This window comes from Chrysemys picta, chromosome 6 (genome assembly GCF_011386835.1).
Source record: "Chrysemys picta bellii isolate R12L10 chromosome 6, ASM1138683v2, whole genome shotgun sequence".
Taxonomy (NCBI): Eukaryota; Metazoa; Chordata; order Testudines; family Emydidae; genus Chrysemys; species Chrysemys picta.
The window spans coordinates 38,749,868-38,771,622 of record NC_088796.1 but is presented as its reverse complement, the minus strand read 5'-3'; the positions used below and the strand labels follow the sequence as shown (position 1 = coordinate 38,771,622).

At 43.1% G+C, this 21,755-nt stretch overlaps 1 long non-coding RNA gene across 1 annotated transcript in view; it reads left to right on the top strand.

Moving 5' to 3' along the window:
- The first annotated feature begins 382 nt into the window (after window positions 1-382).
- Window positions 383-21,755, top strand: part of LOC135972450 (uncharacterized) — a 45,029-nt gene continuing 23,656 nt past the window's right edge. Inside the window, exon 1 of the long non-coding RNA XR_010588914.1 lies at window positions 383-518. This is a non-coding gene — a long non-coding RNA (uncharacterized LOC135972450). The remainder of the gene's footprint in view (window positions 519-21,755) is intronic.

The window sequence follows — 21,755 nt, the reverse complement described above, 5'->3', positions numbered from 1 at the left end:
CCGAAGATGTGATGCGATGTGATAGGGTATCATGCAAACGCCCTAGTATTATTGTTTATTATATATTTGATCCCTGATGGATGCTGTGCTGTAAGAAACATAGAGCAAGATCTAGTCCCCGCCCAAGTTGTTTTATGCTCTATAACAAATAGAATGGGCAATGCAATGACTTGATGGCAAAATAGTAAAAACCTCTTGCTTATTTTTAGTTTGGAATTGATCTGAGGTGCACTTTTTTTATTTAATGGAAGAAAAGCCAAGTTAATGTGTCCTGTGAAGACTATTGGGACAAGGGAGAGATGCGCATTGAGGTAGCCCCTTGTTCTCTGAGAGTCCCTCCTTTTTCTCAAAAGAGTCACTTTTTTATTGCTCTTTTAGGGCATCTGGACACAGGATGTTTGATAAGAGGCTGGCACAGTCACTTCTCAAATGTGGGTCTCATTTTAATTCTTCATCATTGGGCATAACCGTTATGGACTTCATTCATACTTCTGTTCAGTGTCTGTCCTCTGGTTAAGGTGAGCATTTCATAATAGCCTGATATGGCACTTCTCTATCTGTGCTACTCAGTCCTGACTTAATATGGCAACAGAATAATGGCTCGCTCAGCCCTTAGAATGCTCAGGTGGAATGTTCCTGCCTTCATGGCAAAGGCAGCTGACCTGAGAGATGGGAACCAAATTAATCTGTCTTTCTGATCATCTCCTTTGCAGCAGGCCCATCTACCTACCCACTCCATTTCAGCTCCAGAATGAGACTCCTTGCAGCCCCCTGGCACTCTTCTGTCTCCCTCCTGATGAGAAGAAGCAGACTTCTAGTAGCAATCACAGAGCTTCATGTTCCCTGTACCCCTCCTCTGAACCTATCTTTGTGGAGCGACTCTGGACTCTGTGCCAGATTTTTCCACCTATGGCTTGCCTTCCCAGTTTGTACCATCTCCTGTTAGCTCCTGGGGTCTGAGGCAATGGGCCGGAAGAAGTGGTCAGAAGGGAAATTAATCAATTGGGAGGGCATGCTGAGGGAATATTGGGGCTCTATTGCACCTTACACTTAGTCAAGAGGCCTAATTTGACCCTTTCTTCCAGCAGTCAGAGACCAGCCTTCCCTCCTGCCTCCTTATAAGCCCCAGGCAATCCTTTTTTCACTTGTGTGGCAAAATGCTGTGTTAGTTAACTCTGTCAAATGACTACTGGTGATGCATCACAGTGATAGTCTGAAAAGTGCTGAATTGGCACTCCTGGAGAATAGATTAAGCTCTTACCCACAAAACATGTATAACAGTCAGTGTAGGCTCCCCATGCTACCCTGAGTAATACACCCGACCTCAACCTTAAGTTGCCAAACCAACATCTCTAGCCGTTATAGGTATCCCGCTCTCTCCATTCCTGTTACATTATTGACCTCTTTCATTTCACCTGCTTCACAGTACATTAGATCACCAAAATGCTCACAGTAACAGCCAATCTGGGCTGGATTCAAATGGTGACCTAGAGGTGAAAAGCTCTATATCCCACTCTTGGCACACTACTAAACTATCTAGTCTCCTATTTAGGAAGGTTTTAATTACAAGTCATTGACTGCATAGGCTTTCAAAATGACATCAACTGTGCTGTGGACAAGGAAACATGACTAATGACTTGACAGGCATACTGAAATTTATGCTATCTTCATTCCTGGCAGCTACATAACTAGGTTTATTTTAAAATAGTCTCAGCTATGACTTGATTTAGTGACAGGCATAATACTTTCTTTGTGGGGTATCCTTGCCTCAGGTGTCCTGGTTTGGGGAACAGTTATAAATACACTAGTAAAGACTTGTCTACGTCTGAATGACAATTAGAAAGTCACTGAAAGGTAAAATTTCAGCATTATGCATGCAGAAGTTTTGCCCATTGTTAATAGGAGATGCAGATCAATTTTTTAGCCTCCAAACTGAGAACATACTATATAGTGCTTGCCATTTTATTACAAGCTTTGTGATTCTGAAATCAAGTTAAAGGTAATAGATCCACTTCTACCCATAGATCTACCACTGACTTCAGTGGTAGATGCACTGGCAGGGAGAATTGGCCCCATTATTTCCAGATACCTATAGATTATGGATGAAATCCTACCTCATTAAAATCAATGAGAAGTTTTATTAGAGCCAGGATTTCACCCTAGATGTCTGAATATCAAAAAATAGAATGAATGTACTGAGAACCTCATTAAAAATTCTAAAATATCATTATGTTTATCAAGGTGAAGTCAGGTCTAGTTAATCAAAACCCATTTACAAACATCCATTTTTATCAGTATTAAAAATAATGTCAAATCTTGTTCACATGTGCTATCAAACTAGTTTCTGCTTTAATCTGTGGGATGCTCAGACAATGCCGATAAACCAACCATGATTTAATCAATTCTGACTATACTGATCTGACAAGCACCTCTGCTTGGATGTTGATTATTCAGATATCCATAGAATATTCATGATTCCTACAGAAGATATCCCCAATATAACTTTGTACATTGCAGATACTTCCACAAATCTGGCATGACCACTTGCCTGACAAATACTTCAGACAAATATTATCCCTTTTACATGTTTTTGGGAGTAATATTTTTAGGGTCAAATCATGGGCAAGACTCAAAGAAGCATTTTAAAATTAAAACAGATTTTTTAGTTAGTCTTAAAGAATTCTGAAGATTCCTTTTTCTTTCAGAGGAATCCAAGAGGGTGGCTGTGAAGAATGTATGTGGAACACCGTTCTAAATGTTACCCTTATGTAGGATGTTTGGTTGCTGATAAAAATTAACAAATTTAGATTTTGTACATATATCTAACTTAAAAAATGAAGTGGAGACAAGTGGTGCCACTCAGTATTCACCTCCTACTGTTCTCTCCACTGCATATGCCTATTTTTTAACAACTATCAATAGACCCAATTAACATTTCCTGATTTATATTTGCCTGGCTTAGTGTGAATATTTCAGTATCCTTTGGGTTTGCTTATGTAAAGTGTTTTTAATGAGGAAAACAAATCCCATAAGCATCCCAGAAATGTTTGTAAGTGCTGGTCACTGCTCATGTTTGTAGTTAGCAGCAGTGTTCACAGTCCAATAATTTTCTGTTTTGTTCAATATAGCATAGTTATCTTATTGGTTTTGACTTCCTATGGTTCCTTGTAGTCATTCTGAATTTTGCCAACAGCTTTTGCAATGTCTGCTATGTCATGGAACGTTTTTAAATGCAACTAGCCTGTCTTCCTATATTGACAAATTTGTACTGCATCATCAAGGCTAATTCACTTAGTAGCCTCTCTCTGACTTGTTTTGATTAAAACATTGTTTAATTTTAACAATAACACACTCCACATTTGAGAGTGGGGTGGAGAGTTACCCCCCATGAACTGCAGGAGAAAAAGACAAGAAAAGGGAAGAAAGAGGGAAGGTATGGGAACCCAGAAGGCCAGGAGATGCAGTATGTAAATAACATTAGCTCCACTTAACAGATGAAGAAACTGAGACAGAGATGTTAATTAACAAAGGCCTCAATAGCTCTATTTAGGCACTTATAATGGCTCTTATCACCCCGAACTTGGGAACGCAGGGACTGCTCCCTCAGTGCACATCTGGGGTGCAAGATGTTCCAGAGGGCAAGGCAGGATGGTCCTGGCATACCTGATCTGCAGGGTGGGACTGGCATGCAGGAGGAATATGCTGCACACAATTAATGGATATAGCAGCACGTTTACTACCCCTGTACACTAGCATAATCTGGGAGTATTGCCAAACCCAAGGATTCAAAAATCACGAGTCAGGCCCCCAAACTCATTAATTTGCTTTAAAAACAATGAGATTTTCCAAAATAACTAATGTTGATCTTCCGATTTGTCTTCCAGAGTTTGATCCTTTTGCATTCACATTTTCATGCTTTATGCCACAACTTATTTTTTTAATTGAAAAATGAGATTGTTGCATAATCACCTGATTCCAGGAGCTGGAGCTTTAAGAAAACCACCCAATATTGGAAGACTCACAATAAAATCACAAGAATTGGCAATATTGTGAAGGCATAGTGCTTCTTCGAGCTTCCCTGAGGCTATGCAGCTCCACAGTACCTTAGGCTGTGTGGTTCAAACAGTCTAGCCCTTAGGCCATGATCCTCCAAACACTCATGCACATGCTTAACTTTAAGCATATGAGTAGTCTGAATCAATGGAATTACTCACATACTTAAAGTTAAGCAAGGGCATAAGTGCTTGCACGACTGGGGCCTTAGTGATTTTAATCTGGGCCTTGATCCAAAGTTCACTGAAGTCAGTGGAAAGATTCTCACTAACATCAGTAGGCTTTGGATCCGATCCCTATTTTTTATATATATATATATATATATATATATATTCAGCCATGCAATTTTAAACCTTTGAAAAAATTAGGGATAAGTAATTTAAAACTTTCTTCATCCACATTTCTTCAGTGAGGACTAGCTGCATGGAAAATTTGAAGTTTTAATATCAATCGCTGTTTAATCAAGTGCAAATATATAAAGCGCACACAATTTTCTAGAAGCTTTTCATTGGAAAAACATACTGTTTTCCTGCTCACAGGACTCAAAAGCACTAGAGGAGATATTTGCTCAAACTTTCCATAACCATTCCCTTTTGGTCTGAATCCAACCTGACAAAGTTACAACCAAAAAGGAGGAAATGGTGAGAAATGTATAAGCTATTATTAAAAAGGATATTTAAAAAAAAAAAGAAAGTGGTTTTGCAATCTTGGTGCAAAATAAAACTTGTGTAATATTTTGCTTTCTTGACAAATTGCAGAAGCTAAAGTTACTAGTTGTTTTCTGATGTCCTACTCCCTTTGAAGTCAATGGAACTCCCATTAATTTCACTGGAGCGTAATCAGGCCCCTACTGACTTTTTTCTCTCTCTTCGCAACACTTTGTATCACACAACAGGCAACATTTTACCTTCCATACAAAGGATACAGATTGAAAAATAACACCTTGAATAAGGAAAGAGAGTGATTTAAAAATTAATAGGAAGTACTATTTCTTTTCTGTACATACAGTACTGTAGACAACTAAATAAATTATAGTCCCTATTATTTTAACTCACCAATAATTTCCTTTTAAAAGGTGCTTCTTTCCGACTTCTATGCTTGTTAATAATTTAGTAATTTAAGACGAAGATGTAAAAATAATTTACTTAATTTTCCCCCTTTCTCCTTGGAGAAATGGCTTTCTGGTTTGTTTGCTTTTTTGCTAACTTTAAAGACTTTAGTAAGCAAACTATGCTCTGATTTTGCAGATTTCTTGTGGTGTTTATCTTGCACATTGATAGCAGCAAACACAGGATCACATCACTTGTAGATTGACTAACTGAGGAAAGGAAAGGATCAAAGAACCTTCTCCCTGCTCCTGGTATAAGACCAAAATTTCAAAAGTGGTCTCTATGTGTATGTCTACACTGGAGCTGGAGGTGTAATTCCAAGCTAGTAGACACACTTATAGTAGCTCTGATTGAGTTGGTGCACTAAAAACTGAAGTGTAGTTGCAGCAGCGCAAACAGCAGGACAGGCTAGTCATCTGAATAAGTACCTAGAGTTTCAGACAATCAGAGCTAGTGCAGTGTAGGACTAACCAGCTGGAAATTGTACCTTGAGCTCTAGTGTACACATGCCTTGTGTGGCAAACTGGAGACACTCTAAGGAAATGTGTACATTCAGGGCTGTCCATATGATTTATGGGGCCCTACACAGTAGTATTAAACTGATGCCCCTATGCCTGATGGCAGCCCAGGCTCACAGCCTGGGGGGTCTGAAGAAGCAAAGGATAGCAAGACGCACGGCCCACCTCACGGTGGCGGGAAGTCACAGTTCCCCACGAAGACCCTCGTACCCTCTCCCTCATACAGAAGGACATGCAGAAGGTACCTAATTAAAAGCACTAAACTTGGGAATAAAAAATGTCAGTCACAGGTTTTTTGATGTGCCCTGAAATTTGTCAGACATTTATTTGCGAAAACTTAGTAGTAAGGGCAAGTCAGCTGTCTTGCTGAAGACCACATTAAATATTATGGAATACATGATGCAGCTCTTCTCTGTTTTACATTTTCTTAATCAGTATTTCTAAGCTGATTTTATATTTTAAATGTACTCTTAAACCTTCATAAAGTAATCATTCTAGATTACTACATATTTAACTCACTGAAACAAAAACATTAATTTAAAATAATCAGTCAGAGGTTTAGTGTGTTCATAACAATGTTCATTGCTTTTCGAAAAAGGGAACACTAATTTACTTTGTGTGAGCTCCATAATAATAGACATGTTTATGAAATTTCACCAACTTTAAAAAAATATGTTTCCAAAGATTTTAGGCATAACAAAGGATTTTATATCTTACTAAGATACTGATTTTGCTGGAGGATTCTCTTAAAGCTAGTTAATCAGATAGAAGTAAAGAAAGGGAAACTTTGTCCAGCTATCTGGAAGGATGTCCCTTTAAGGGCTCTCTTCAATGTGGGTGGACGGGGGGAGGGGGTGAAAGGAGAAGGGATGGACAGAAAGGACAGGAAGACTTTGGAAGCAAGTGGTTTTTTTTTTTTTTTTTTTTTAAACTATAGTAATTAAAACTAAAATGTGTATTTTAGATAAGGGTGGTCTTTTGAAGGATTTATTTAAAAAACTGTCTGAAGATCCAAGCATTTAAGGCTAAAGATGATTGTGCATCTAAAAATCTATGCAAGGATTTTTTAGAGATGTGATTTTATAATCTTCACCAACTCACTAATGAAATATTTTTAAAGCAAATTTTAAACTAAGGTCCTGTAGGCTAACATGTTCTGAGTAAATATTACAGTAATGCACAAGTGTTTTTTGTCAGTAAATTCAGAAACTGACAGTATATACCTAGGGTTTGGAAAATGTCTGTTAAATGGATTCATTACCCCTTGAATGGCTCTTTAACAATTTCAATGTTGTGCTGATAGGTCTGGCAGGCTGGAGGCTTTTTCACTTTTAACTACTAGATCCCCTCCAGAGGAAGACTCACTAGGCTACAGCAGGCAGCTGTGGGAGCCTACAGCAGGGGTCAGCAACCTTTGGCACGCAGCTCGCCAGGGTAAGCACCAACGGGGGCAGCGGGAAGCGGCGCGGGCCAAGGAATGTGCTGGCCGCCGCTTCCCGATGCCCACATTGGCCTGGAGTGGTGAACCGCGGCCAGTGGGAGCCACGATCGGCCAAACCTGCGGATGCGGCAGGTAAACAAACTGGCCCGGCCCGCCAGGGTGCTTACCCGGGTGAGCCGCGTGCCAAAGGTTGCCGACCCCTGGCCTACAGGAAGAGTCAGAACAGGGATAGGAAAGCCGGGAGGGTGGACACTGAGACCCAGTGGTGCCCCAAATTTCCAGGTGCCCTTTGCAGCTGCGGACGGCCCGGTGTGCCTTAGGAAAAGAGGTTGAGGTTAGTCAACATATTACAGTGCTAAAGGGCATCTGAATTTAGTGCCAAGTGGCATTTCAAATGAGGGTAGCTACTTTGTGGTAGCTAACTTTATTTTTAAAAATACAATTTTTCCTAGTCTAGACAGTGCCACATCTGCATTGCCAAAAGGTGTGTTTTTATGCCAAGATAGCTATCCTGAAGTAGCATCCTAGAGGAGACAAGGCATGGATAGTTTTTACTTCAGTGTAGCTAGTCTAGGACAATGTTTTTACCCCCTCTCCTGGGCTGATCTCAATTAGCTCCATCAAGGTAAAAATGACAGTGCTTTGTCTCCACTAGGATTTTACAATGATAGCTATCTTGAATTAGCTACACTGGTGTAGACACACACCTGTTTCAGCGAAGTAATGGCCTATGTCTTTTTTTAACTTCCGCCACCACTCTTCACAAAGAAATAGGGCACTTTTTCTGTTTACTACCCGTGGTCCTCATCTTTCTTTTGTTTTTTCCTCCTCTCTGCTTGGTGGTTTCTTGTTTGAAATTCTGCTCCTTCTCTTTCTCTCCTTTAGCACTGCACAATTTTCTGTTTATTCCCAGAGCAGTACTACCCTGCCATTCTTCTTCCCTGTTTCTATGCTGTGAGGGCATAGCTGATATTCATGGTAGAATCCTTCCAGCATGCTCAGTTTACGGTGCTACAGTGACACTTTTTTCAGTACTGCCAACCCCAAACATTCCAAAAAAAAATCATGAGTCAGGTGTCAAAAAAAAATCATGAGAATGAAAAACAAAGAACCCCCTAAATTTTGGGGTTTTTTATTTGTCCGCTGGTTTCCAAGCCTTTAAGCCACACTCATTTCATGTGTTCAAACTTTGCTTTGCAACCCTGAGGATTAAACATGTACCTTTTTTTTTTTTTTTTTTAAATGAAAGTTGAGAGTCTCTCCTAATCACATGCCTCCAGGAACTGGAGCTTTAAGAAGAACACCAAATATAATGAGATTCATTAATAAACTGCAAGACTTAGCAGCGTTACTTTTTGCATGTTATCTTTATTGGTGATGCACTAACCAAAAATGTAAAATTGCTAGGGCCCAAATATTCACTCCTGGGTGCCTAAATCAATATTGAAGCACCTATATAAAGGCCTGATTTCAGGAGGTATCAAATACCCATGACTCCCATTGAAGTCAGACTTCATGTATCCCTGCATTTCATTGACTTTCCATCCCCTTTTAAGTTTTCCTCTGAAAACATCTTTCCCCACCCCTTCCTAAACCTCTTAATTTCTCTCTCCCTCTCATGTATTGTTTTATTATTTCACGGTTATTTACCCATGTAAAATGTTTTGGGAGGCAATTTGTGTTAAACGCACTATCGAAAAGAAAGTTACTTTGTGTTGTGTTATAAATTAACAGTGTTGCCCTAGTATGTTCTTGTGGTTTTAAAAAAAATAACTTTGAAGTAGTGTCCATAGATGAAGGGTTTGTGGCTCCTTTATGGTTGCTGTTGTGCCCATGGCTACAGGAGAAGGAAAAACTCATATGATAATCCTGAGGCTTTAGCTTACCCTTAGGGCTCCACTAGTAGTGTCTATATTATATTTTCATTGAGATTTTTCCTTGCTGTGTTTAGAAGGCATATGTTATGTGTCGCACAGATGCATCCCACAGATGGCAGTATAAACATTTTAACACTATGCAGTATCTTCGCATTTGTATGGAATCACTGCCCCTCAAATGAGAGAATATGAAAACAGAGCAACAATTAATAATGGAGAAACCTTTCTTGGGGGAAAAGTGACAAGGATTCGTTGAATCACATGTAAAGGAGAATTACTAGAGTTAGAAAACATTGGGTCGGAAGTCCACAGAGTGTTCGTTATGTATAACATACGGTACAACGCACTTCGAGCCCTATCTCGTTCTTGGAGAAGTGAATAGCAAAACTCCCATTGACTTCAATGGGAGCTGGGTCAGGCCTTTATTAGATATTAAGAAACTGAAGATGTATAAATATTATTTCTACAACATGATACATCTTAGGAAAATGTTATAACATCAGTTCTAACCAGCCCAGTTATTTTATTTACTGGCTGATTTAGGAAATAATATTTTACTTTGTAAGAAGTCAATGTGAAAATTATCATTGCTATACAAAAGACATACTTTTGGAGTAATCATAGACAAAGTCTAGTATCTCTTGTGGAAACTTACTTTTGTGACATATAAGAAGGAAATGTTTTTTTAAAAAAGGTAGAGTAGATAAAATAATTATCAAAGACTATTATAGTACATACTGTATTTCCATGTGTGAAGAATGAACATCAGTCTAAGAATTGGGCATAATTTATATTGACATCGGGTTAGTACAGGGGAAATTATCACTGTATAACAATTAATTAAAAACACTGAAAATGATGGGCCCTATTTTCCTTTAATTGGGCAACATTTGCACTGATGGAATTGCACCACTGGACCTGAGGGAGGAATTTGTCTCCTTGTTTGTTATATTGTGTCTTACAATGGCACTAAAGCAGTATTAAGTTTCACCAGAGAATTATGGGAATATATTGTATATTTTTAAGCCCCATGAGCCAATGTCAAATTAGAGTTAAATGGCCTCTGATTCAATCCATTCAATGGATACCCTCAATAAATCAATACTGCCCTTCTTCCATGTCACAAGAACTTGTTGCTCATATGCATTTCCATTCTTAATCTCATGTATATATGTCAATTGTTAACTTCAAGTGAATACAAGTTAATATATAAATAGCTATCTGTCTACTGCTGTATAGGCCTGAAGACCTTAAGTCGAAAATTTCTCCATTTTTGGGCCAACATCATCAGTAGTGAAATCACTGAAGGCTGGTTGTCACACAAATAAATTCCTACTTGACAAATAAATTCCTACTTGACATAGGACAGAGAGGATCAAATCCATGCCTGGGGTAAATCCAGTGATTTCAATGGAGTTACATCATTAATTAATTTGGCCTATAGAATAGAATTTTATTACACCATGCTTTGTTTATTGCAAACCTTATAGTTTGCATGAAAAGGTAGCTTCTCAGTTCCAATAAATATTTAATAAGACAGCACTGTATTGAAGTCTCATAGTACTAAGACTCCATTATGTTTATACAAAATATACTACAGTACATTTAATTGTTTATTAGGGAATACAATCAAGTAGTTAAAATTGTCAAGATAAATGAATAAGTGTAATGGAGTATACTGACCCTCTAAGCTTAGAGGGGGGCAGAAAACCCCTCTTCTAGGAACACTGGAACTAACAAAGGCTCAGGTAATGGCTGAAACTGGAAGAAAGGAAGCGGTCCCAAGGAATTACTAGTTGAAAAAACCCAGGATGCTGTCCCCTTAAGGTCCCGGGACCAAGGACCCTGCAGTGGAAGGGCTGGCAAGGCTCCCCTCATGCCCAGTCAGCCAGGAGGAGGTCTCGCTAGGAGGGCAGTATAGATGCTGTCTTTTCCCTCCAAACTGGGGGAGGCTGCCAGGAGAGTGACGCCAGAGGGCTGAACTCCAGATAGAAAGGACTTTGTGGGGAGGAGAGTGGGACAGACTAAGAGCTCCATGTGTGGTAGAAGAGCTAGAACTAAGTATGAACAATTGGGCTGTGGTGCTTGATTTTATTTTGGGACCCTGAGGACTGGTTTGAACTGCTTGTTATTAACCCAGCCCTGGGGTAGGGATGCAGTTAAACATGAGCAAGACCGCATGGAGTTCTTAAGAGGGGAAACAAGGGCATGATGCTGTAAAACCATCTCTGGCCACAAGGGGGCCATGCAGGAGGTGGCTGCCCTGCTACAATGAGGTACATTTTGTGATATATTATCCTAACTTAGGGTGACCAGATCACCAAAGACAAATATCGGGACGCGGGGGGGGGGGGGGGAGGTGACGTGGGGGGGGCGTGGCGGGGGGGGATGACGTGGGGGGGGCGTGGCGGGGGGCGGGGCCAAAAAAAAAAACTTCCTCCGCAAGTGCTGGAGGGAGGCCCGGGAGACTCAGGGGAAGCGCGGGGCCGGGGTGAGTAACAGTCCGGCCTGGCCCCGAGCAGGCAGGACTCAGTTGGGTGGTAGGGAGAGGAGGGGGGCGGCCCGCGGGGCCAGGCGGTGGCTGTTCTCCCCCCCGGGCAGTGGGACTCGGGAGCAGCCGCTGCTGCAGCTCCCACTGCCGCGGGGGAGGAAGCGGCCATGGCGCTTGGCGGCTGCGGCTCTGGCGCCCCCGAACCCCCCGAGCCGGGGCCTGCTGCGGGGACACAGCAGCGCGCACGCTGGGCCCAGCCCCTGGCCAGCGTCTGGGCTGCCCAGCTGGTGCTATCCCGCAGCGGCCCCGGAGTGGGGGCAGCAGGCCCCAGCCCCCCCGTTCCGCAGGGGAACGAACGGGGCTGGGCGGCCGATGCCTCCACCCCGGGGCCACCGCGCGATAGCACCAGCTGGGCAGCCCAGACGTGCCTAGCCAGGGGCTGGGCCCAGCGTACGCGCTGCTGCAGGCCCCGGCTCGGGGGGTTCGGGGGCGCCAGAGCCGCCGAGCGCCATGGCCGCTTCCTCCCCCGTCGCCTGGCCCCGCGGGTCGCCCCCCTCCTCTCCCAACCACCCGAGTCCTGCCTGCACTGGGCCAGGCCGGACTGTTACTCACCCCGGCCCCGCGCTGCCTCTGAGTCTCCCGGGCCTCCCTCCAGCGCTTGCGGAGGGAGGGGGAATGGTGAGCCCGGGGAAGAGGCAGGGATTCGGGGAGGGAGCCAATCGGGGGAGGAGGGGGCGGAGTCGGGGCAGGGGGGGGGGGGCGCGAGCACTTCCGGGCTCCAGGCTCCGGGGCATTTCCTTGTTTGTCCGGTTGTCCCGACCGCACGTCGGTCGGGACGCGGGACAAACAAGGAAATATCGGGACGGTCCCGATAAAATCGGGACGTCTGGTCACCCTATCCTAACTTTTTAAAAAAATTGTTTGTACATTTGTGCTCTAGCTTGCAAGAGGCATTAATTTGCAATGTCTGTCCCTATTTGTGTGAAACAGCAAGTACAGTATACTCAAACACAGTTCTTTTCTATTCTATAGAGGTCCTTATACTATCCATAACACCCTAGTATCTAACTGAAATTACTGCCAAAAAAACCTGTGCAAACAAGGGAAGAAGCTCTCCAAGGAAGGCAAAATGATTATTTTTTGTGGTTTATAGAAAAAATAGGGACAGGAGAAACTGTTTTGATCAATTTAGAACTGAGTTTAAAACAAAGGCTCACTCCTTAGCTTCATGACCTCAGAACATCTGGGGGTGGGGGCATCCAGGGAGGCAAAACAATTGCTGAGCCACCTTTATACATACCCTGATGCTTGGACTGGCTGGAGACCAAAGAGAAATGACTAGTTTTCATAATGACATGATTGACACTGGGTTTTGTTTGGTTAATGTCGATTTGAAATAGAACTCATGATTGAGGACTTCAGGAACCCAGCCAGAGGGTAGGGGTCTATTACAGGAGTGGGTGGGTGAGGTTCTCTGGCCTGCAATGTGCAGGGGGTCATTCTTAGGGTGACCATATGTCCCGTTTTTAAAAGGGGGGGGACTTTTTCTTATATAGGCTACTGTACATGTTTACTAAATACTTCATACCTTTTGGTACATGTTGTGTTGCATTCATGCAACAGACACTGATAAAAAGAGGCATTACAGTCTATTGAGTGCGTAACATAAGTTTTTAAAATTGTCTAATATATTTACACAGTTGACCTGTTTGAGCATAAAGGCATGGTTCTGGTCTGCTGGGTAAATAAATGTCAGTATTTGTATGCTTTTGTGAGAGATTTATTCTGTCCCACTCCCACACTTTACTGCTACCTAAAGAAAAAAAAATTAAACCACAAGAAAACCCCTCCTAATTATAAAGTAATATAACAGGACTTCTTTTCAGTACCTACCTTTAAACAAAGAGCAAAATATTGGGAACCAGGAACATCTCAATTCTATTCCTGGCTCTGACAGGGACTCCTTTGTATCCTTGGACAAGTACCATAGGCTTTGTCTACTTAAGGATATTTGTCCTGGTTTAGAGACTTGGGATGTGGGAGGGGCTCAGGGCTGGGACAGAGGTTTGGGGTGCGGGGGGTAAGAGCTGCAGGATGGGGCCCGGAATGAGGGGTTCAGGGTGTGTGAAGGGGCTCTTGGCTGGGGGTACAGACTCTGGGGAGGGGATGAGGGGTTTGGGGTGCAGGAGGGGCTCCAGGTTTGGGGGGGCTCAGGTCAAGGGCAGGGGGTTGGGGTGTGGGCAGGGGGTTGGGGTATGGGAAGGGGTCAGGGCTCTGGGCTGGGGTTGCAGGCCCTGGGCTGGGGCCAGGGATGAGGGGTTTGGGGTGCAGGAAGGGGTTCTGGGTTTGAGGGGGGGTTCAGGGCTGGGACTGGGGATTGAGGGGCGGGGTTGGGGCATGGATTTATGTCTGGCGGCTCCCAGTCAGCGGCGCAGCCGGGGTGCAGAGGCAGGCTTCCCACCTTTCCTGGCACCGTGGACCACACTGCACCCTGGAAGGAGCCAGCAATAGGTCTGGCTCCTAGGCAGAGGCGCGCAAGCAGCTCTGCATGGCTCTCGCCCGCAGGCACCGCCCCCCCCGCCTCTGCTCCCATTGGCCAGTTCCCAGCCAATGGGAGCGTGGAGCCGGTGCTTGGGGCAGGGCAGTGCACGGAGCCCTGTGGTCCCCCTGCCTAGAAGCTGGACCTGCTGCTGACCGCTTCCAGGGTGCAGCGCAGTGTCAGAACAGGTAGGCACTAGCTTGCCTTAGCTGGGCAGCACTGCCAATGGGATTTTTAACATCCTGGTCGGCGGTGCTGACCAGAGCCGCTAGGGTCCCTGGGTGCTGAGCCAGGTGACCCAGTGCCTTACATGCCGCGACCCGAACTTTGAAAAACACTAACCTATGGAAAGGTGCAAGGGGCTGAGGAGCAGGAGTTGTAGGCTCATCTCTTCAACAGAGCATTGTTAATATCAACGCTTACTATTTAGCAAGGTCTTAGACCTCTACTTTGGAATAGAACCCAGGTCTTTAATATGACTGAGCTGTCTCAGTCCCATTGCCTTGTGCATTAAATATGCCAACGCTAAGTGCCTGGCTGTGTTGTCTATAATCCCCAGCTCTAATCACTAGACAAGGACTAAAACTCAGGAATCCTGATACCCAACATTTCACTGCTGTGCCACACATAGCTGAGAGGCAAAGGGGATGCCTTGTTTCCCTCTAGGGCCTGGGCCTAGTACAATAGCCTTCTGCTGCTAGTTTTTTAGCTTAAGTGATCTATATTGTGGCTTTGAAGGTCCTTGGCCAAACCCTGCTAATGACCCATGTGGAGAAAAATAGTATGTGATCATGTAATTGAGAACTATAGCATAATACATACACACAAGCAATCTTAACTTGGCATTTCCTAACTTTCAAGAGCTTGCAGCCTTAATGTCTTTTTAACATAGGTTTTTTTGGGGGTGGGGGGAAAGTAATATGTTCATATCTTTGGGATCTTCTAATACATTAGCATTTAAGGGGGGCTAGATATCTCAGGATCACCAGTTTGAATCCCACCGAGAGTATATTATCAGTTTGAAACCAGCCCAGTACTACAGGGATTAAAAGTTGTTCCCATCTAACAGCTGTTTGGTAGGTCTCAGTTCCAACTCCCACATCACACACTCATTGCTATGCTTTGTACTAATTGGCAGCCTCAGTCTCAACAGACTGCATGAGCCACAAAGACTGAAGTACTCCTACCATCCCTAGAGAAAGCCCTGATACGGTTTGGGAGAGCCTAAGGCATGCTGCAGCGCAGTGTATATGGGAATTTTGCCCTGCTGACACCCTGTATTTAAACTGACAACCTCACTCACTAGGGCTGTCAGACCAGTGCCTTTCATTTTGCTTTCATTGGCCTGGTAAGTGTATGCATCCAGGCACAGCTCCACTGGGTGCTGTGTACTGACTCTGAACAGCGGGCACTGTCTGGGGTCCTCCCTCCTGGGCTCTCCCCACCCACGCTAATGATCACATAGACTGATGTCTTTCACCAGTGCTAAGTACACACAATATTTTTTAAGGCTGAAGTCTAAAAAAAATATGGTTGTATGTAACTTATGTGGCTGATTATATGCAAATATTCAAGTTAGCTTATTAAGTAATTTGCATATAACATCAGACATGGAACTGCATAAAATTTGGCAGCTCTGCTTCACGAGTCACTGAAGGCAGTATTCAGTCCACTGTTTTGTGTCCAAGTACTACAGAACATTCAGGAAACAGTGTGATGTTACATATCCTATATGCTGCAGTACCAGAGCATTACCAAGTGGTGAGTTAAACAGTGAGTGTCAGCACAGAGTCCCAGCTTTGACAATAAATTTCCTTGCTTTCATGGATCTAAAATAAATCAGACTTTACAGTGTACCCCTTAATGTAACTTTAATGCAGTTTTTGTGCATTAATTCCCTTCAGGTCCAGTCCTTGTCATTAATACTGTCTATTGGCAAACAAAGGAGGATTTCTTAGAGCAGCGCCTTGCCAGCTTATGAAAATGTTTGAATTGCCTTGGTGTTGCCAGGCAGTCTCATTTGCATTTTCCAAGGACATTTGAGAAAACAAAACTATATCACTGCAAATTTAATTTTACATGCAGTAACCCTGCTTTCAACCCCCCAATGTATCCATTACTTTCTGCTTCCGTAATTAAAATTTTCAGGGAAAATGCACAGGATTAGCAAGTCCTAATTTTCATTGATGAGCTTTAAGTGCTTATCAATAATGGGATCATAGAAATCAGCTTTCACTAAGCTTTATTATGCCATGGTGTCAGATTTTGATTGAGAATCTTGTTCAGCTTATTAAACACATTGGCGCTCAGAACAGCTGCAACATTATAGGTTAGGCATAGGCAACATTTCAGACCGAGCAGTGCACTGAAATCCCATGTCTCTGCATTGCTTCAGTGTGAACAATACTTGTACCTTCCACAGATTCAGTGTTTGGGCTCCTGGGAGCTGATTACAGGAAGAGATTAAAAAGGCTGTCTCTCACACACATGTTCACAGGCAATGGATGACATCTGCAAGAAAAAGCCAGTGCACAGACACTTAGAAAGGAGAAAAATACCCACAATTGGAAGTGCATTGTTTGTATTTGTTTACAAGTCACAACCTGGAAAATGCAAACCTATTCTAATACATATGTTTATATACGTGTTCAAGATAGATTTTGCTATAAAGTTTGGATGTGGATCTAATCAAGGGGCTAAACTGCCACAATGGGTGGGATCAGGTACTAGGATCTGAGTTTGGATTTGGGGCATCACTAAGTTACAGCACCATAACCCAGGTGTTATGACATCCCAGTGGCGGAAAGTCAAGCCACAAGAACACTTACAATAGTGTGAGGAATTTGTGAACTCTGTGCTGCTGGCAGTCCCAGAACCAGGTAGCACAGCCCCCAAAATAGCTGGACCTGTCTGGGGAATGAGCCTGGCCAAGGTATCCTGAGATTATGCTGGTTCAGTGCATATCCTAGAATGCCTCTACAGGTGAGGCTTCTGGGGAGCGATAGTCACACTTTATCGCTGCTCTCCCACAATGGGACTATGAAGGAAGGCAGAGCTGTAAATACGACCTGCCTCTCCCAGGGTGAATCCAAAGTGCACCTTGTGCCAGCTGGGTGAATCCAACCTTGCATGTATCAATTATTATATTTCTCATGTGTAAACCACTTCACAAACACTGGGCCAAATCCTGCTCATCTTACTCAGGCAAGTAGATTCCACTGTACTCAGCTGAGTACAGCAAACAGAAGTTGGTCAATAATCTAATTGGTTTAGAGTATCCAAAGAAGACAAAGGTGACAAAAATTCTAGTTCTGGAGGAAGTGAAGATTCATTTTCTACATCTGATCAGTCACTTACCTATGTCACTCCATTAACAAAAATGCTGCTATCCTCAGCAAATTGGCTGCTGAAGCAAAGAGTTCATATGTTAAAAGCTTAGGAAGATGAAACATATGTAAATATGTATTACATGGATACACACACAAAAACTGCATATACAGCATAATAAGGTCAGATTGTGCAGCTGTTCTCTGAGCAGAACTCTTGTTGATTTCTCTATCTGACTACAGAATCAGGAGATATACATCTAATACTAACAGTTAATGATACGACTATGATTAGAAAATCTTAATGAGCTTTCCACAGCTTCTCTTGAAAACATTTAATTTTTTTAAGTGAATTCTCCACTTATGAAAAAGTTTTCAAAAGACTCATTCTTGTGTCACGTGCGTGGCAACTGCAATACATTTTTGTGTAAGTTCAAGGGAATGATTTCACTTGGTGCGTTTGCCAGCTGTGTTGTTACAATATCTACACAGGAACATCGAAGGGCTGCATTAGTTTGGGACTCACAAAAAGTAATTCATTATGCATAATGGTGATGTTGGCAGTGCATGCCAAATGGTTAAATCTAATGTAGCATACAGTTTCATTAAGGCACAACAAAATTAATCTATCCCTTCCCACCAGGAGGTTTAAACAAAAGCAATGGGGAAGGAGATGCATGTAAAAAGCAGCAATTCATTAATGAAATGAAGACATGTAAAATAATTAGGCTTAAAACAATAGATTCAAGGACTAAATTAACCCTTTTATTTTCTGTGCAATATGTGCAACTGAGAACCTCCATGTTGTGAGTCATTATGAAAACATGTTCTTAAGTGTCTTCTTATGTCCTTCCATTGAAGACAGGGCATACATTGCTTGACATGAAGCCCCTGTTTCGGTGTAATAACTTTATTTTGCTTTGCTGAAGTTGTCAATGGAGGGCATTTCCATTCCGCTAAGCACAGCAATTTGACTGCAGATTTCGGTGTGAAACTGCAAAGAGTTAATTCAAAGAAAGCAGGGACATGGTGCTACCACCGTGGTGTACACTAACTTGTGTAATTAATAATATTGGAACTAAGGGACTAATCTAAATCAATGGAGGGACGGCGCTTTCTCCTGTCTGATTAGTAATGATAGTCAAAAGGGACAATTGTCTTTCCTTAATAACTCCTGTGCCCCCATCAACACAGAGGAATTATTGAAAAGAATGGTGTGTCCACACAAGATGGATACTGTATGCTTTAAGGCACAAAGGGAAGGGAAAGACTTGAAAACAAGTTTAATTTATTCTGGACAGTAAAATCCCCAGATGCACAGAACCTTGAATTAATTGTGTAATCAGAGAATCGCTGCTTCATAGCACTTTCATTTCCTCATTCAGCTGAATGCGGCACAAGCGTCCCCACACTTTCCCATCAATGGCCATCAACCCTCTTCTGGAGGGAGCAAATCCTCACAAGGGTTCTGTCATGCAATTTGCTCATGGGAATAGGGGAATCAGAGTGGTGCAGTGTCCTTGGGAGGAATTCTGCCTCAGGGAGGCAGGCAGGATTCGTCCCAAGATCTCCAGTGTGCAGGGAGCAAGCCTGCTACTATACCCTTCTGGGGCTGCAGTGTATTCCTCTGGTGTATTGGGTCCACACTGTGGGTGGATATAGTTGGGGGACTGGGGAAGAAAAGTTCATGGCTGGGTCCCTTTTTGTAGTCACCTGCAGAGGTGTGCTAAAGAACCAGTCCCTGCACTTCCCCAAGCATAGAGACTGCACTGCCTTCCCGCTCTTGCTCACCTGTATAAGGGCCTCTCATCCATTACATAAAATACCATTTTGCAGGATGCAAAAATTCCCACTTTCAATTCCTTTAGAAACTTGATGAGGGCCTGAATCACAGCGGTCAGATCCAATTTCCCACAAAACTCTGGAGTGTCAGATCTGGAGTTTTGGTTCAGTCCATCACAGGGACAGGGGCTAGACACATTTTGGATCTAGATCCCAAATTCCAGTAGATCCAGGGGCTTGGGGTCTAAGAGAATCTGCCACTGATTCTGTGTTCCAGGCTGCCTGTGTGCCCTGATATCATGGCACAACATCAGAAGGTCATGCTATTGCTGTTTGTCTTGCAATGATGTGTAAAAGTTGTAGCTTCTGGTTATACAGCCTGAGCCTGTAGATGGAGAAATATTTGAACTTTGGCCCACATTTTCAACCTGAAAGATGGCTACAGACTAAATTCTGCCCCTTCTCCCTCTGTGGTGAAAAGGAGAAGGAAATGGAGTTGTGTGCAGGTTGGAGCTCACTATTCCAGCTGTGATTTTTTTTCAAAGGGCACCTAATTCCCTTTGTCCCATTTGAAAATCCCAGTCTCAGTTCCTCTGCCCTAGCTGCTTACAGCAGGGTGCACCAACTGTTTATTACAAATGTTCACCCTTTACCAGAATTTCCCCCCTGTATTTTCTCTACCTCAAATATTTTGACCCTGATTCTCCTCTACTTACCCCAGGTCAACATCAGTGTAATGTCACTGATTTCAAAGGAATTATATAACGTAATGCACTTAGACATCGGTGATTGAGATAGGTGACATTTATTTTTGGTTTTAAAGGGGTAGCAGTAGCCTGGAAGGCAGGCACATACCTCTTCTAAAGGATCCGGGCGTCATTGCAGAGTTTTTTCTTCAGTTGTTAAGCATTACTCTTTGAAATTGGTGCATCTCTTGCTCTCCTGGTCACACTCTGGTCCATCTGTTTGACTGGTGTGTACACAAATATTTGATTAATCGGTGTTGGTGATATTGTTTCAGGGTTATCTGACAAGCATTAAAATTAATGGACTCTGGAGCAATTCCTGAGGTAGTCACTATGTTCATAGCTATTGATTAAGTGGGAATTTTAAAGATAAATGTGTAGGAAATATATGGATTTTATTATTTTTATTTTATTTATTGAGTAGTAGTGATATGTCACTAGACTGGCCCTGTGTCCTCTTTACAACCCATTAAACTAAGTGGATATTATATATCTAGTGCCTGGAAAGCTCTTGGATTCAGAGGTAAATATTGTTAGCACATGGCTCAGAGGCAAAAGTCCTCCTTCTCTAGAAAGCTGATACATAGCTAAATCATTCTGAATCTTTTAAGAATATAGCACATCTTAACCTCTTATGTGTCAAACTCCCAGTTTGCCAGGACAATGCCCTATAAAAATGCTTCTGATTGGGCTGTGCTTAACTGAACTGAAGCCCAACTACAAATCCTTTCAGGTTCACCCATTACTAGCCATCATGATAAGGGAGCCTTCATATTTGCTGTCTAAAATCCATCTTTTCATCTCCAGCCTCTCTACCAAAACCCTTGCAGGTGCCTTAGTCATTATGCAGACTCCTTCTCACTGCTCTCCTTAAGTCTTGACTTGCTTCCCTCCGCTCAGTCAAACACACAGCTGAGAAAATCATCTTCCTCTTCCAGAACAGTGGCCAATCACTCATGTCCTAAAGTCTCTGCCACCCGAGGCCTTCTGTCTGCATTATATTCACGTGCTGCTTCTTTACCTTCAAGGGCCTCCCTATCATCATCTTTGCCTACCGCTCTGCTTTCATCACCTAATATTGTCCCCCTTCTGCTCATCTTCATGCCTTGTCTCCTACTACTGCCCTTCACTCTACTAGCTTGGCTCCCCTTCATGCCCCCTTTGTCTTGTTCTCTTACCTCTGATGCTGGGCCTCATAGACTCATAGATTCTAAGGTCAGAAGGGACCATTATGATCATCTAGTCTGACCTCCCGCATGATGCGGGCCACAAAAGCTGACCCACCCACTCCTGGAAGAATTCTCTCCCTTGACTCAGCTGTTGAAGTCCCCAAATCATGATTTAAAGACTTCAAGTCGCTGAGAATCCTCCAGCAAGCGACCCCTGCCCCATGCTGTGGAGGAAGGCGAAAAACCTCCAGGGCCTCTGCCAATCTACCCTGGAGGAAAATTCCTTCCCGACCCCAAATATGGCGATCAGCTGAACCCTGAGCATGCGGGCAAGATTCTCTAGCCAGACCTTCTGGAAAAGTTCTCTGTAGTAACTTTTAATATCCCATCATTGACCATTGTTACTAATTTCCAGCGATGGCACGTTATTGACCTATTGACTAAAATCACTTTATCCCATCAAACCATCCCCTCCATAAACTGGTGGGCCTGATGCTGGAGTAATTGAAGACAATGGGAGTTTTACTATTGATTTCAAAGGGAGTCTCCAATGCCTAGAACATTCCTGTTGCCTTGTCTTTCACAACTGATCTCCCCTCATGCTCTCCCTATTGCCAATCCAATCCATGACCATGGCAGGGTTACCATACAAAGCATGAATATATACAAATAATTGCTAAATTACATGAACTCTCCTCTAGCGT